The sequence below is a fragment of the Spermophilus citellus genome (assembly GCF_964194105.1).
Source record: "Spermophilus citellus genome assembly, chromosome: 17".
NCBI lineage: Eukaryota > Metazoa > Chordata > Mammalia > Rodentia > Sciuridae > Spermophilus > Spermophilus citellus.
In genome coordinates, this window is record NC_138199.1 from 49,766,105 (window position 1) to 49,782,516 (window position 16,412).

The following is a 16,412-nucleotide window of genomic DNA, read 5'->3' on the forward strand; positions in this document are numbered from 1 at the left end:
GGGATTTTAGGTGCGCCCCACCAGGCCCAGCACCATACCCTTTTCAAATCCCAGGCATCTTCTGGCCCTTGCCATATGTGTCCTGGTCCAGCTGAGCAATCCCACCCCAGTCTCCCCCAGCCCTGACACTATCTGTCTTCATTTCCCCCACGACCACACTCTCTTCTCAGATTGGGGACCCTGAGGATCTGGGACCCTCTTCCTTGTTGCAGGGGCTGGAAGTCATGAGCTATCTCTTCCAGACTCCCAAATCCAGACAGGGGACTGCATAGGGTAGCATCTCCCTCCATAAGGTGATCAAACCAATTGGGCCTTTAGACCGTCACCCACCAGAGCTGGGAGCTGAGACAGCAGAGCTTTGCACACCCCTCCCCAGACCCCTTGACGCTCTGGCAGGCAGCTCAAAGACTTCTGCATAGACAGGCCCTGGCAGGAGGAGCCCGAACGGCTCCTGCCTGGGCACCAGAGGGGGCTTAGTGGGTGAGGGGACGGTCAGGTCTGGGCGGTGAGGCTGCGGTTTCGCAGAGCCGTGTCTCCGGGTGGAGGCTGCCCACAGAATCCTCTAACAGGAAGGCTGAGCCAGGCTGGCTGCAGCCAGGAAGTTAAGCCTTAATGTGCCTCTGGCCTCCTGGCTGCGCAAACTCACCGCTTAAACAGGCCTGGTGGGGATGAGCCACAGACCCGAATTCCTCAGGGGAGGGCTTGGTGCCACGGCAAGCTGTGTACCAGGGACCCTGTTTGTCTGTGCATGATGCCGTGGGTACTCTGGGGTGCGCATCTGCCAGAGTAGCTTTGCGAGAGACCAGGGGTGGGTCTGGCCCATTCTCTGCTCTATCCCCTACCTCTAGTCTGTGCCTCTCTTAACCTCTGGTGGGCGATCCAGCAAAGAGAGGCGTTTTTGTAGACTGGGGGCTGAGGAGCCATTCCTTTTTGCCTACATCTCTAGCTGTAGAGGTGGTGGTGAGGTTTCAGCCAACCCATGTGCATTGGGTGCGGAGATAAGGATGAACAATATTTAGGAAAGTGGAAGTGTATCCACCAGGGTTCTCAAAGAAACAGAACCAATAGAGATAGAGGTATAACTTTTTATTTTTTGATACCAGGGATTGAACCCAGGGGTACTTAACCACTGAGCAATACCGCCAGCTATTTTTTATATTTTATTTAGAGACAGGGTCCCACTGAGTTGCTGAGGGCCTCGCTAAGTTGCTGAGGCAGGCTTTGAACTCATGATCCTCCTGCCTCAGTCTTCTGAGCCATTGGGATTACAAGTGCATAGCACTGCACCTGGCAGATATAGGTATATCTATCTACACACCCACCTGAAAAGGAGATTTATTATAAGGAATTGGCTCACATAGTCATGGAGGTAGAGAAGTCCCACAATCTGCTCTCTGCAAGCTAGAGACCCAACAGAGGCTGTGTGGTATGGCTCCAGTCTGCCTCCAAAAGCCTGAGAACCAGGACAATGGTAATGTGAGTTCCAATTGAACTGGAGTCCCAGTTCAATCATTCAGAAAGAGTGGATTCTCCCTTACCCAACCTTTTGCTCTATCTGGGTCCCTGATGGATTAGAAACAGTGCTCCCATGTTACAGAGAGCTGTCCGCTTGCTCAGTCCATAGATACAAATGTTCATCTCATCCAGAAACACCCTCACAGACATACCCAGAAATAATGTCCAACTAACTATCTGGGCGCGCCATAGCCCAGTCAAGTTGACATGTTAGAATTAACCATCAATGAAGGATTTCTGGAAGGGGAGTTGTCTCTGGAAGAAATGGATAGATGCGTGATAAAGGGATGTGCAGACAATGCTCACAAGGTGCCTAGCTTGGGCTGCCAGGATGAAACACCATACACCGGGTGACTTAAACATCAACAAATCTATCTTCTCACAGTCTGGTCAATCAAGATTTTGGTGAGGGCTCCCTTCCTGGCTTGTAGATGGCCCCCTTCTTGCTGTGTCCTCACATGGTCTTTCCTTGGGGCATATGTTGAGGGTGGGAGAGGGACTGGGGAGGCTGGAGGGGGTTAAGGAGCACTTTCTGGGGGTCTCTCTCTCTTCTTACAAGAACACTAATCCTATCTATCCAACATGGATCAGGGACTTGCCCTTATGACCTTATTTAACTTGAATTACCTCATTAAAGGCCTTATCACCAGACTTAGTCACATTGGGGGTTAGGGCTTTAACAAATAAATTGCGGGGAGCATGGTTCCGCCCACAGCACAAGGTGAGGAATACCCTTTACGCCCCAATCTTGCACCCGACTTTTAGATGAGCTAGCTCAGATTCCCCTTTCCAGCTGACCAAGCAAACCATCCCTGCCTCTTCTCGCCTTCTTCTCCCCAGCTTCATCTCCAGCCCCTCTCCATTCTTGGGCTGGGGTAGGGACAAGCAAGAGGCCTCAATAGCCTGAATTCAGCCCCTAGTCCAGGCTATATTTAGCTGAGGGCCTCAGACACTGGACAAAGCCACTTCCAAGGGGCTGATGGGATAGAGTTGACAGGGGGATGCCCTTCCTGCCCCTTACCCTTCCTGATATGGATACCCCTCAGTTGCCCTTCTGGGGTTACCAGGAATGCCATTCCCAGGGCAAGGGCCAGGACTTCACATGAATTGCACTCTATTTCTAGATCATCCGCTGGGAAGGGAGCTCTGAGCTGATGCCCCCAGCCTGAATGGGCACATTCTGGAGTATCCCTTTCACATCCTCACTGTGTAGCCCGTCACCTAGGAAGCCTTAAAAACTGTGGATGCCCAGGCCCTACCCTAAAGATTTGGATTTAATTGGTCTGGGCAAGGCCCTGACAGCCCCACCCCCTCACTGTTAAACTCTCCCCAGATGCTGGACACAGTGGCATGTGCTTGTAGTTTCAGCTACTTGGGAGGCTAAGTCAGGAGGATTCCAAGCTCAAGGCCAGTCTGGGCGATATAGTGAGATGTTGTTTCAAAAATAAATAAATAAAGCTGGGCACGGTGGCACATACCTATAACCCCAGTGGCTCAGGAGGCTGAGGCAGGAGGATTTTGAGTTTCCAAGCCAGCCTCAGCAATGGTGAGGCGCTAAGCAACTCAGTGAGACCCTCTCTCTAAATAAAATACAAAAAAGGGCTGGGGATGTGGCTCAGTGGTTAAGTGCCCCTGAGTTCAATCCCTGGTACCCTAAATAAATAAATAAACAAATAAACAACTTTAATGTGTAGTTTGCATAGCAAACCACTGCTCTCTACATCCTTACCACTGAAACTGGGGACCCTGGATCAGCAGCATTAGTATTGTGGAGGAGGAGGGACTTGCCTTGTTAGAAATAGAAACCCTTAGACCCTACTCCAGCCTGCTGAACCAGAATCTGCATTTGACAAAATCCCCAGGGAATTCCCATGCAGACTCAAGTTTGAGAATCACTGTTCTAGAACCTTCTACTACCATGGGCAGGACTCCAGATCTGGGCTTCTCAGGGCTTCTGCAGAGACAGCCCACTGCTCCACTTCCCTGGCAGAGCCACTTCATTCATAGGACAGGATTCTCCTTCCTTCTTTCCTCCCTTCCTTCCCCAGCCCTATTTTGTATTTTATTTAGAGACAGGGTCTCACTGAGTTGCTTAGCGCCTCGCTAAATTGCTGAGGCTGGCTTTGAACTCTCGATCCTCCTGCCTCAGCCTCCTGAGCCACTGGGATCACAGGTGTGTGCCACCGTGCCCAGCCCAGGATTCTGCTTTCTGAAGACCCATATCCTGTGGGGGATGGCTGGTCCCCTTTTCCTAGATCCAAATCTAGACTCAAAGCCTTATCTATATCCTTCCTTTAGCCACTCCTCCACTGCGCGCTCACACACGTGTACCCCGTATCTCAGTCCCTAGCCCCAAACAGGCAGGATCTCCATGACACAGAGGCCAAGTGAAGGAAGGTCCTGGAATGTGCCTTGAGTCCCTGTCAGGAGCAGCTTGCAGTCCCAGCTCTCATTTCCACCCACAAGATATTCACCATCAACAATAGCTTCTGCCATTTCTCCAATCCCAATGTCCCCAATCACCCACATTCTCTGAACCCAGCCTAAATCTTCAGGATCTGTTGAACCAAGTATATCATTGGGGAATTCATATTCTGCTTCCCCCCAAAACCCTTTGCTGGTTGCCCATGGCCTGTCTAGAAGACAAAATGCAAAGTCTTGAGAGGAGTGCAGAAGCCCTGCCCTCACCCAGAGCTCACCCTGACCACCTCTGACCCAGCACCAGAGCCAGACCCAGCACCTCACTCCCGGCTGCTCGGTCAAGGATGCATCTTTTGCACTAGAGCACTTTGCCTTTGTTGCCCCCAAAGCTGGAACGGCTCTCTCTCTTCTTTCCCTGTCTGCCTAATAGGTTTCTATTGATCCTTTAAGTCCCAGATAAGGACACCTCCTCCAGGAAGCCTCCCATAGCAAGTGTTCCCAGGTCTGTGAGTACAGGTCCCTTCCCCGACCCCTATTCCATTGTATCTATTCATGTGCTTCTCCTTCCAAGGGTCTCCTCAAGCAGAGAGGCTCAGCCCACCTGTCTGTAACTCTGGCACCTTAGCCCAGCAGCCAGCAAGCAGCAGGAGTGTATCAACAGCTAAGGCTTATTGAGTGTTGAGTGTTCCTTCTGTACTGGGCACCTGGGAGCACACATTCTTCACGATAGATTCTTTCATTAACCCATTTTTTCAATGAGGCATCTGAGGCTCAGAGAGGTGAAGCAACTTGCCTCAGCTCACAGAGTGAATCATGACAGAGCCAGGATTGGATCTTTGTCCCTTAGGCTGCAGAATTCATGTTCTTAAGCTCTGTGGCCACTGCTCTTTGGATGTACGATGGAATCGATGAATGAACAACTCAATGCCTCCTTGGTAGGAATTTCCTAGAGTTACCCCCTTATCAATGCACCCTTTATTGTTCTGAACCGCATCTTTGTATCCTCCTTGCTCCTTCATCAGCAAGAATCCTTTGCAAGGGTCAAGCAAGTAATTGGTCCTGGCACAGGTGACCTGCTGCTGGAATTAGGGTTCTAAGGCTGGGTATTTGCTTTTGGTGAAATGAATCCTGGGGTTCAGACTGCTTGGGTGTCCAGATCCTGGCTCTGCCACTTACTACCTGTGGCACCTTGGAGCAGATTACTACACCTCTCTAAGCGGCTGAGCACACTGAGTAACCATTCTAGACCTCTGTTGTCTCTATTGGGATCATACTGCTACCTACTTCCTAGGATGGTGCAAGGATTAAATGAGATAATATATGGAAAGGCCCAATTCCCAGCGAGGGCTCAGTTAACGTTGGGTTGGCTATTAGTATTCCCCAGGGCCAGAGAGGAGACAGCGCTTCCTGCTTTAGACTTCATCTTCCTTCTGCCGGGAGATCAGAGATGGCCAAGTTCCCTGCACACTGATCTCCATGAGGGGAGGGGGTTGTCATAGGTGCTGGAATTCCTGTACTCAGACTCCAGGCCATCCTCCTCCCCCATGAATTCAGGAGACCTCCTGAGAGGGAGAGGAGAATTTGGAGAAGGGCAGAGCTATGTCCCTCCTGCTGACTCAGAGGACTAGGGATCGGGAGTGCAGGGAAGGGGGCAAGGGTGTGTGGGCTGTGGGGCCACCACAAGCTCCAGCAGGCTCTCCCCTGGATGGCCACCTGCCAGACCTCCACCCCCCGCCGCAGCACTGTGGAGGCTGTGGAGATCCCACCCACTCCCCCATTCTTGGACCTTTGTCCAAGACCCAGCGACTATTGCTCCTTGGGTCAGGACCAGGCCAGGGAGCCAATGTCCAGTCTCCTCCTTTGTCCTGCTCTGCCCCATGAGGAATGTGTCTTCCAAGACTCACCAGCTCCGTGCCTATTCTGGTTCACAGAGGGGCTATGTCCTGCCAGCAGAGCCTCTCTGAAACTCCCACTGTCAGGCCACAGGGGACAAGGCAGGCTGGGGCACATCTCAAAGGCCTGAATGATCTCAGAGGTAAGAAGGCTGAGAGGGTTTCCAGGAAGAATGAGGCCAGGAGACCCCTGGCTCTTCTCCATCTGTCTGCTCTGAACCTGGTCAGGAAGAAGGATTCCCAGGAAGTGGGAAAGTTCGAGGGGCTTCCTCTGCATTTGCCTGTCTTGGGTCAACCTGTTTCCCCAGAGGGGCAGGTAGACTAGTGAGGATTAAGAAAGAAAAACCTCAGGCGTGGTGGCGCACACCTGTAATCCCAGCAGCGCAGGAGGCTGAGACAGGAGGATCACAGGTTCAAAGTTAAGTTCGGCAACTTGGCAAGGCTGGAAGCAACTTAGTGAGACCCTGTCTCAAAATAAAAATGAAAAGGGCTGTGGATGTGGCTCGGTAGTTAAGTGCCTTTGGATTCCATCCCTGGTACCAAAATAAAATAAAAATGATATAAGCTAATTTTGTAAAGTCTATTGAGGGCCTGGCATGGTGCTGTGGCTGTTGCAACCTTCATAGTTCACTTTGAAGTAGCATGATATCATTTCTGTACTACAGATAAGGAAATGGGGCACTAAGATGCTCAGGTGACCTGCTCAAGGGTACATGGCTAATAAGGGGTGCAGCCAGTCGAACCCCGGAAGGTTGATTGTAGAGCACGTGTCTCTGATGACCATGCAAACCAGGGATGGCAGAGAGAGATGGGGAAGACGGAGGCGGTCAGTGCCCGTCCTTGCTCTTCAGTAGCCCCGGAGGCACCTGCAAGAGCCACAGCCCTCTCAAACCCTGCTGGACACACTTTTAAATCTCCTCCCTTCATGGGACTCTTAGGGTGCTTTAGTCCTGGGCCCATGTGGGGGCAAAGGACAATGGACTCATCACCCCCAGCTCCTCCTTTCTGAAGCTCTACCAGCCTCTACCTAAAGGCCTCTCCCCTCCAAGTGGAAAGCACTGGTGCAATTTATTTTCTGGGGCATGAGGCCAGCACTGCTGAAGGAAATAAAGGCCCGGAAAGGAAAACATAAAATGTCACTGATGGTTTTGATAAAAAGTGCCAGGACTCCCTCATCTTCCCACATGTGGTCCTTTTCTAAGCAATCTTCCCAGGAGCCCCCAGGAGCTCTGGCTCTCCTGGAGGAAGGCAAAGCTCTCTGATGTGGGGGATGAAGTCGAGTGTGGGGGACAGCCCCAGGAGCCACTTGAATCCAGCATGGCAAGAGAGAGGTCCATCCTCCATTTGGGCAGGTGAGCATCGTTCAGCACACAACCTGACAGGGGCTCACCTGTGCACAGTGCCAGGCTTCGGGGGCTATGGAGGGGATCAAAGATGACTGAGGAATCAGGACACTTGCCTTCCAGTGAGGAGAACAAGACTTATCCTGGGGAGTGCAGGGCCTCCTGTAGTCGGTGGGGAGCTTCCCTCTCTAGGTGGCTCTAGGACAAGAGAAAGAGGCAAGGAGGGGCCATCACAAGATTCAAAATCAAGCATACCTAAGAGGTTACCTCCAGCAGGTGGCAGGCGGTTTACAAAATCCAGGATGACAACCTGGAGGAGGTGGGTTTTGCCTTGGGCTTAAAAGGATAGGCAGGACTTGAGTTAAAGAGGGCGGGAATTCTAGGTAAACAGGGCAAGCTAGTTGGTGCTCTTTTGATTAAAATAGATAAATAAAACAAACTCTAGCCTAGCCTCGCAGAGCTGTCATGGTGGCAGGCAGGGGGAGGTACTCAAGTCACTGAAGGTTGTGACTGAGAAGTCAGACCTGAGTTTGCATCTGGCCTTGGTCATTTGTGTGGCCTTGGGCATGGGACTAATCTCTCCTAGTCTCAGCTTCTACTTCTGAAAAAATGAGGCAGATCACAACTGCTCTTAGAAGCTGGGTGCTCAGTGACTAGCTCACGGTGAAGGATTCAGTTGCTGTCAGTTCTGGTGACAATGGTCTCATCTCCTTAAGAGGTTCCTAAACAGACTGAGAGAGTTCTCAAAGTGGGGTCCCAAGCTATTCTATGGAGTTATTGAAAACAGGTGAGATGTCCCTCCTGCTCCCCAGCAGGGGTAGTGAAGAAGTAGATGGCCCCTTGGCTTCTGTCTTAGTGAAACCTATAAACCCAGCCTTAGCACATGGTCCCCATGGATGATTCCTGCTTCAAATGGTCCACAAATCCTTTGACGGCTTCTGCTCCTCCTCCTTCTTCTTCTATACTAGGGATTGAACCCAGATGTGCCCTACCACTGAGCTACTTCCCCATCTCCTTTTAAAACATTTTTTTTTTTTGAGACAGGGTCTCACTAAATTATAACTTGCAATCCTCCTTCCTTGGCCTCCCAGAGTTGCTGGGATTACAGGTGTGCAGCACCACGCCCACCTGTAGATTCCCCTGACACAGCTTCCCAACCTGTCCCCTTCTCTTAGCTCCACCGCAAAAGCAGCAGCCTCTTACATGATCCGCAGCCTCATCATTCCCCTCAGCAGGATCCGCCTGGAACGGAACACATCATACCTGTTCCCAGGTCAAGGACCTTCCAGGTCCCCATGGCCTGGAGGGTAAACCTTCGCTTCCTTAGCCTGGCGCCCGGAGGCAGGCTGCTACTCCCCACCACTGTGGCCTTTCCAGCCTCCTTTCCCACTACTCATGTGACAGACTCTCTAGTCACGTTATGCAGCCACCTCTAGGTCCCCAAACAGTCCCGCCCTGTCTTAGAGCCTTCTTTACAAGTTGCCCTGCCTTTCCCTTTGCTGAGTGTCCTTTCCGCCTTCTCGGACGGTTAAATCCTAGACAAGCTTCAAGACTCCTCCTCCCTGGAGTCCTCTCGGATTCTCCTCAGCAGGGCCCCTGGCTCGCTCCTGGCTGACTTCTTCTATAACTGGGTGTGGAACATGGGGCCACAGTCTGCAGCTGCCCAGGAGGACTGCAGGGGGAACACTTCCAGGGGCAGACATTGTTCCTGAAAGACTCCACCCGCAGCCCCCTTGGAAGAGAGAGCAGGGTGGAGCCGGAGCAATCTCCACGGAGCCTGGCACGGATGCCAGCAGCCCGGATAGAGCCCAGGCGGCTGGGTTGGCATGGCTCCGCTGCTGCCGGAGATGAGGGTGCGACAAACAGCAATTAGCCAAGCACAGGTCTGGCTCTCAAGGCTAATTACCAATTAGATGGGCCTGGCGATTAGCAACATGAAAGAGACAGTCAGCAAATAGTCCTGAGGACGGCAAAGAGGAAGGTGGGGCGCTCATCTGTTTCTGCCAACAGGCCAGGTCTCCTAATGGTTAGCGCGGTCCGGTTATAGGGGAGAGGGTTTCAGTAATGGAGGGCTAGGAGGGGGCTTCAGCTCCCTTGGGGACTTGGGCAGATATTGCCTTTTTGCAGGGGAGGGGGTCCCAGAATCATCCTCAGACTGGAGCTAAGCAGCCCTGCTTATGAGTGCTTTGGCATCCTTGGCCAGGTGAGCTCTCTGCAGAACCTGGAGCAGTTTCTAGCCCGTGCCAGACGCCCAGTGGGATGCATTTGCATCTGGAGCTTTGCCCAGGAGGCTGAGGGAGGGAGGGAGGGAGGGAGAGAGGGCCGATGGCTTCCTTCCTCCATCCCAGGCTCAGCACTTCTTCACTATCTATCTCCCTCTCTCCTCCCTCCTCCCCCACTGCCCCGCCGGTTATCTGCTTTGCCTTCTCTCCCTCCCCCTCATCTCTCCGGGGCTTGCATCTCTGGCTTTCCATCTTTGTCCCTGGCTCTTTTGGGGTCTCACACTCCCTCTCCCCAGGATCCCACAGTTCCCGCTGTCACTTAGGGTGGAGCCTCCATCACCACAGGAGGAATTGAGGTTGCACAGATACAATGACTCCCCCTTGTCCAGAGCCACCCTCGGGGGTGAGCTGTCCCTGGGGTGGGAGAAAGTGGGAATGGGGTATGTGGTTCACCTTAGGAGGCTGGCGAGGGAGATCCGGGATGTGAGTGGGCGATCCTGCAATGGGGCTAGATTGCAGGAACCCACATCCACCGCCAAAATCAAGTTCCACCCAGAGTTTGGTTACAAGCCTCCCGCCTGCTGGTCCCTTATCGATGTCCCTGTCTAGCTGAAGCCAGTCCTACCGGGCCTAGAGACTCAACCTGCCAAAAGCTCCCTGAGTCTGCATGGTGGTGACAGTGCTGGCCGTGCATCGTGTGCGTCTGGGGTGGAGGGTGGGCACCAGCAGACCAGTGCAGCCAGTCTCAGCCACCGTCTGGCTCTGGACGGAAGCCTAGACCCTCTCCTTCCAGGGAGGGGGGATGCCGCCAGCTGGGTGGGGGTGGGGAGGGGGTCCACCAGGGAGGGACTCACAGAGGAAAGAGAACTCAGTAAGAGGAGGGAGTGCTACTGGGGAGGGATGTCCAAAGGAAGATGACGGCTCGGGTCTGGAAACTAGTTTAGGAAAGCAGACCTGGCCACAAGACTCAGTTTGCGACTCCCAGCGACTAGCTTAATCTTGACAGCCTCCGCCCAAGCACACCGCACAGATCAAAGTACCCCGGGCTCTCATCCCAGTGTGGGTGGGGTTCCAAGGACTGCCCTGGCCCCAGGGACAGGTGCTGCATCTCTGCTTCCCCTCTCCGTGTCTGTGTCCGGAGGCTCCCTCCCCCGGAAGGTGGGGAGATCTGCCCCTCTTGTCTGGGGAGAAAGGAAGGGAGCATCTGCTCCCAGGAATGCGGAATGGGGAGAGCAGGGGCTGTCCCAAGAGTGGGGGAGGGAAAGGGGGTCTTGCCTGGATGCGAGTCCAATTGGGCTTTTAGCCCTGTGTGTTCACCGCGCACGCCTGCCGCTCGCCCTCACAAAGTGAGTTTCCAAGGTCCCCCTCCCAGCTTAGTGGGTCAACATCTCTGGGCTCTGAACTCACCCCTCAGCTATGCCCCCACACAATGGGGCTCTTTCTGCACAAGATGGGCACGAGGGACCTTGTCATGGACTTGTGACCTGAGGGACATGGCTGCCCCAGGGCATATCTAGCCTTAGTCATACTTGTGGTCACTGGTTGGCCTTAGGCCAGGGTGGACCTTGGGGAGAGGCAGGCTCTCTGGAGAAGGGGTAGTGCTCTCTCCACTCTTGAGACAGGCAGATATCTGGGGTTCCAACTGACATGCTCTGGCTGCTCAGCACAATCAGGCGCCTGACTAGGCACCTGCCCAGAACTCATCTAGCTCCCGTGTGTCAGCACTAAAGTGCCCGCGAATAGACACCAAGCGGAGTGCTGGGAGACTGGCAGAAAAAGAAGCAAATCCAGGTCTGGTGGGAGAGGTGCCACCCAAAAGACTGGCACAGAGAGGGCAATCTCAGCCCCCAAGGTAGCACAGCACAGGGGGAAGAAAGGCACAAGATTTTAGGGCAGGTTTCTGACTTAAACCCAAAGCCCTTTCACACCCTCTTCCCTGTTCCCCTGCAGCCTACGTACACCCCTCGGGCGACCTGGAGAGATCAGTGGGGGCCAGGAAGCGCGGTTCCAGCCGCTCTGCGCCCTCGGCGGCCGGACAGCTGTTCTGCGCAGCTGCTGGGGGCTCTGGGGGCTGCGGCGGATTTGATTTGATTCAGGCCCCAAAATAGCCATTGTAGCAGGAAGCGGGCCCCCTCCCCCAGCCCCTCCAGGACACTCCATCCGGGGGCCGAGTTGACACCTTGGAGGTTCTGCCCCCTCCCCTCCCCCTGCACTCGCCCCTGGTATCAGGAGACCCACTCCAGTTTTCCTCCCTGAGCCCGCGGCTGTTCTGCGCCCCACGCCTCCCCTACGTCTCCAGCCCATCATCTCCACGTTTGGCGCCTCCAGGAAGCCCACCCTGGTCACCCCTCCCGCTGCACCCGCAACCGCTAGGCGCCCACACACGATCCCCAGCCCCGCCCCCGGCTGCTCTTGGGGGTGTGGGGGGCAGTCCAGGACCCGGGGCCTGTGGCCAGGCACGGGCGGGCTGCGGAGGGCACAAAAAGACGCGGGCTGCCCTGGCCTTTGATGAGTAATCGCTGTTCCCCGGAGCCACGATTCCACTCGGCCGCTTTGGCCCCCTGCCCCTCCCCCCTCCAGCTCCTCAAATAAGACTCGTTTTTGTTCTGAGGACACAAAGCGAGAAAATGTCACCCAGGGGGCGTGCCCCCTGGCCCCAGCCCTGACAACCGGAGCTCTTAATCACCAGGCCTCCTTCCTCCCCAGCTTCCCTCCCCAGCAGCTGGCGGAGCTGGGGGAGGGAGTGGGAGTTTGGGTGGGGGGACTAGTTACCACCTTCTGGGGCTGAGGCCTCTTGCAGCTTGAGGACTTTGGCGCTCAGTTTTCTCTCCTTGGCTTGATGGCGGCGTCCTGTGCTCAGTTATTAATTCTGTTCTCTCCATCAAAACCTGCCAAGGGGGCTGGGGCTGGAGGGCTCAGTGGTGGAGCCCTTGCCTAGCACGTGTGAGGAACTGGGTTTGATTCTCAGCACCACACATAAATAAATGAATAAAATAAAGGTCCGTCAACAACTAAAAGAAAAAAATTAAAAAAAAAAAAAAAAAAACCTGCCAAGGTCCTTGAAGCAGAAGAGATGGAGAGCAGCCCCAGACATGCACCGAAAAGCTCTAGAAGGACGTGCACATGCCAGAGAACATGCAAGGCTTTGATAAGTGCTATAAGAAAAGAAAAAGCTGGTAGAGAGTGACGGTGGGAGTGCAGGAGGCATCACCACTCCAGCTAGGATATCAGAAATGCCCACCAGAACCATCTCTGAGCTGAGACCTGGGTGAAGGGAACAGTTGGTTTGCACTGATTGGGACAAGAGACTCATGCAAAGACCTTGTGGCTGGATGATGGCATTAGGACTGGCTTGGAGGGGCAGACCCTAGAATCCCTTCATCTTCCCCCCAAATAGTCACAGTCTAATAGAGAGCCCTGGGCTTGCTATGCAAACTGGCTTCCAGACAAGTTCCCTGGCTCCCTTCCAATCAAACGGCCACCCCTAAACCTCTTCTATCTAAAACTTCTGGAACTTTCACTGCTGAGGTCGTTTTCTGTTTTGATCTCATATCTCATATACCAGCCCATCTGTCCTGCTCTCCCTGCAAAACTGTGCCCACCTGCCACTCTCCCCTCTCTCCAGCTCACACCATCCCTCATCTGTGCACTTCAGCAGCCTCTATCTGCTCCACTTTTGTCCCCATGATGCATATTCCACAGAGCAGACAAAACCATCTTTATAAAATGGAAATCAAATCACGTCACTCCCTCACTTAAAAGCCTCCAAAGACTTCTCAATGTTTGGAAAATGAAACCCAGATTCTTCCATCAGTAAAAGGTAGGAAGGATGGAAGGATTCATATGTGACACACATTTATGGGTTCTCAATGTTGACCCCCCCAGAAAAATAGTCAGGTGATGATGACAATGATGAGGATGATGATCCTGTGTTACTCTCTGAGAAGAACCTGATGGATTAAATTTACATACCTGAGATCCTCACAAAAAAAGGAAAAAAAAAAAAGCCAAACTCTTTGTCTGGATCCACAAAGCCCTACCTGATCTTGTCATCACCTGTGATCTCATCTCATCTCCTGTCATTCTTCCTTTTCCCTTGCTCTGTGGGCTCGAGCAGAGAACAGGGAAGATCGTGCGGAGAAGCCAGAGTACAAGTTCCCAGGCCATTCGTGCATGAACATATCAAGCATTTGGGTTAGATATGGAGAAACAGAGACATGGGGAAACAGGGCTTATGATGTAGGGGGCAAGTTGGAGAAATGATAGAGAAATATAAGCCCTATGATGGGAGCTAGGTACTGGGACTGGCTGTAATCACGCCTGTAATTCTAGAGAGGCAGAGGCAGGAGGATTGTGAGTTCAAAGCCAGCTTCACCAACTTAGTGAGGCCCTAAGCAACTCAGAGAGACCCTGTCTCTAAATGAAACACACACAAAAAAGGGGGCGGGGCTGGAAGTGTGACTTCCCCAGTACCAAAAATAAAAAGTGCTATAGGAATCCTGCCTGGGACATTTGGGAACTTAAATATAGAGAAGATGGAAGGATTTGTATGATATAAATGTTTGTCCTTGAGGCTTGGTCTGCAAGGAGGGGTCTATGTTCACGAAGGAAAAATCAGGGTCAGAATTCTTGGTCAAGAGGGTGATGTTTGCAAAATCAAGAAAACCCTGAGAGAACATGGGCTGATCAGAGGGTGCGAAAAAGTGGGGTGTGCATGGGTGGAGGAGCATGCTGGGAAATGAGCTCCAGCTGGGAAGCAAGGGTCAGACCATGAATGGACTTGGAAGTCTCATTAGACTTTGGATATATCTTTAGTCCACAAGGCTATGGCCAAGATTTGAGAGTAGAGATGTGCATAATCATATTTGTGCTTTAGAAAGAGCTCTCTGGCAGCTGAGAGAGAAAGATGATAGATTGGACAGAGAACAGACTGGAGTCAGGAAGACCAACTGGTTCCGGAAAGAAATGATGAAGGCCTAGACTAGGATAGGGGCAGAGGGAGAGATGAGAGAGGGACACACAAGATAAGAATGCCTGGAATTCTTGGCCACACGATCATGGACAGGGCTCATGTAACAAGACAGGGGTTGATGTTAACAGCTGGACTTCAGGCTTGTGCAGTTTGGGGGCTCTGGGGATCACCTCTGAGATGGAAGCCTATGAAGAAGAGGAGTGTGGGGTGGGAGTGGGTGGCTCAGCTCGAGGTGTGTTGGGGTGCAGGGACCTGCAGGTGGAGAGGTCTGGTTGAGCACTGAAACCCAGTCTATGCTCTGGAATTAAATGTGCCCTGGAGAGAAGCCCAGGTAATGCCAAGATCTAGTGGAAGAGGCACTCAGTTTCCCAGAAATGCTGCCTCTTGCACCCGTCAGAGGAATGTCCCCAAACTGGGGGAGGAAGTAGAGGCAGGAAGCTCTGTATTGGAAATAGCTGGCGTGTACCTGCAGAGATCAGTGGAGGCCAAGGGTAGAGGGGAAAGGGCAGTGCTAGGAACTGGTAGACTTCAAAACCCCCCATGGTCGTGTCTTAGAAAACATCTGGCTAACTGAATCCTCACATTTTTTTTAATATTCATTTTTTAGTTGTAGTTGGACACAATACCTTTATTTTATTTATTTATATGTGGTGCTGAGGATCGAACCCAGGGCCTTGCACATGCCAGGCAAGCGCTCTACCACTGAGCCAAGACCCCAGCCGCACATTTTTTTTAAAATATTTATTTTGTAGTTGTAGTTGGACACAATATCTTTATGTATTTTTATGTGGTGCTAAGAATTGAACCCAGGGCCTCACCACATGCTAGGCAAGCGCTCTACCTCTGAGCCACAACCCCAGCCCCCTGAATCCTCACATTTTTACAAATGAGAAAAAGGAAGCTCAGATGGGTAGAATGCATTTGCGAAAAGCGCCTCTCTAAGTTGTTCACAATTCGGGTTGGGGAAGTAGAGTACATATTTGTTTTATTTATTTATTTATTTAAAGAGAGAGAGAGATTTTTCTTTAATATTTAACTTTTTAGTTTTCGGTGGTGCTGAGGATCGAACCCGGGCCGCAAGCATGCCAGGCGAGCGCGCTACCGCTTGAGCCACACCCCCAGCCCCCAGATTTGGTTTTGATTAATACAAGATCTTACTATTTCCATAGAACTGAAGCCCCATGGCCACCACCACCATGTGTGGCAGAGAAGGACATGGCCAGAGCTTAGGGTCAAAGGGAAAGTGTTCTGAGGGAGACCTGGAGACCCGGGACCGCCCTACCTTCCCACCCTTATGCTCCCAGTCCCTAGAGAGGGCCACCCTGTAGTCCACTCAAGGACACTGGCTCCTCCTAGCGGCCATAAGGAGCATTGCTTTGGGTCCCAGGCCAGCTGGAAGCACAAATCCCTGAAGCATTAGACCTGTTCCCTCTAACCAGTTTCCAAATTGAAACCAGTTCCCATAACCCCTGACCTGACAGATACTCTGCTTTTCCATGGAGGAGAAATTTGCTGTCACCAGAGATGAGGCTGACCCTGCCCCCCGCCCCCCATCCAGGTGCCCTTTCTCTCCAGGTCAAACTTGGAGACTAGAGGGAAGTGCTTCCCTGGCTTAAGGTGAGGGGCTGAGAAGCCGGAGCCCATCTTCATCCCCCACCTACTACAGTCAGCCTGAGAGCTCCCTGAGGACAGGAGCCACAGTGACTTTGCTGTTGTTCCATTTGGGTCTTGCACAGTGGTGCCTTGCATGATAGATGTCTGTTGGAACTGAAAGCCCGACCCTGCTCAACCATCCAGGAACTGAAAGTTAGTTCATACCTCACTCAGAACTGGGAAACTCACACTCTTTGGTTTCAGTTCATCTTGAAGTTCTGAAAAATTCCAGGTTCCTCTGTGTGGCTTAGTGGTCATGGGGAAGTACTTCTCTACACTGTACCTGGCTGCCTAAGAGGGTCTACACCCCAGACCCAACCCTCCTGCTCCTCTTTCTCTGCCCCCTCCAGGCCTCTCAGAGGGCAGGGGTGAGCCACACTACTCCCCAGCACCG